The sequence below is a fragment of the Bombus impatiens genome, unplaced genomic scaffold, assembly GCF_000188095.3.
Source record: "Bombus impatiens unplaced genomic scaffold, BIMP_2.2 scf_2136, whole genome shotgun sequence".
Taxonomy (NCBI): Eukaryota; Metazoa; Arthropoda; class Insecta; order Hymenoptera; family Apidae; genus Bombus; species Bombus impatiens.
The window spans coordinates 165,797-166,618 of NT_178555.1; positions in this window are offsets into that span (position 1 = coordinate 165,797).

The window sequence follows — 822 nt, forward strand, 5'->3', positions numbered from 1 at the left end:
CAGGCGGGCCGGAACTCCATCGGGACCCGGAGCTTTCCGCGCTCCGATCCTCCCGACAGCCCCGGCCAGTTCTTCCTCGGTAATCCTCTATTCCGGGCTCCAACTTCCCGCGGTGACACGTGATTCTACTTCCGGCGGTTGAGGCTCCTGTTCCTCCTCTTCGGTAAAGCTGCCATCTCCCTTGTTCGCTACTCCCGCGAACAGGGTGCCGACGACCTCCTCCAGGAACCGGGGGTCCATGCTCTCCGTTAAGGGAGGCGTCCATGGACGGAGTTGGTTCAATACCATCTTGTAAGGGTGCCCCCAGGGATCGGAGTCGAGGCCGGCCAGAAGCTCGTCCCAGGCCCGCCTCTTCGTCTCCTTGATGTCTCGTTGCGGGAGCCTTCGCGCTTCGCTGTAGGCCTCGTAAAGACGAGCCACCGTGTCTTCGTCCATCCGCCAGCTACGGCGGGATCTGCTGTACCGGCGCCGGGCGCGGATACATGTCTCGCGGAGACGAGCTGTCTCCTCGGCCCACCAGTACATAGCGCCGGCGCGGCGCGGGGCTCCAGACCGCGGCATACACGAATCGTAGATCGCGTGCATGTCGCGCTTCAGTCGGGTCGTTCCCGCTTCCGCGCCCTCGTCGGTCCTGGATTCTTCTAACCAAGACGGCTATAGCGGCCGCCGCCATGAAGTCCTCGTCGCGGCGGGTCACCGCCCACCGCGGGAATCTTCTTCTCCTTCCCGGTGGGCCGATGGGCCCGCGCGCATCCAACGAACGGTCGCCCATCACGCCGCCAACCGCCACCTCCATGAAGATGTAGAGGTGGTCCGAGAGGG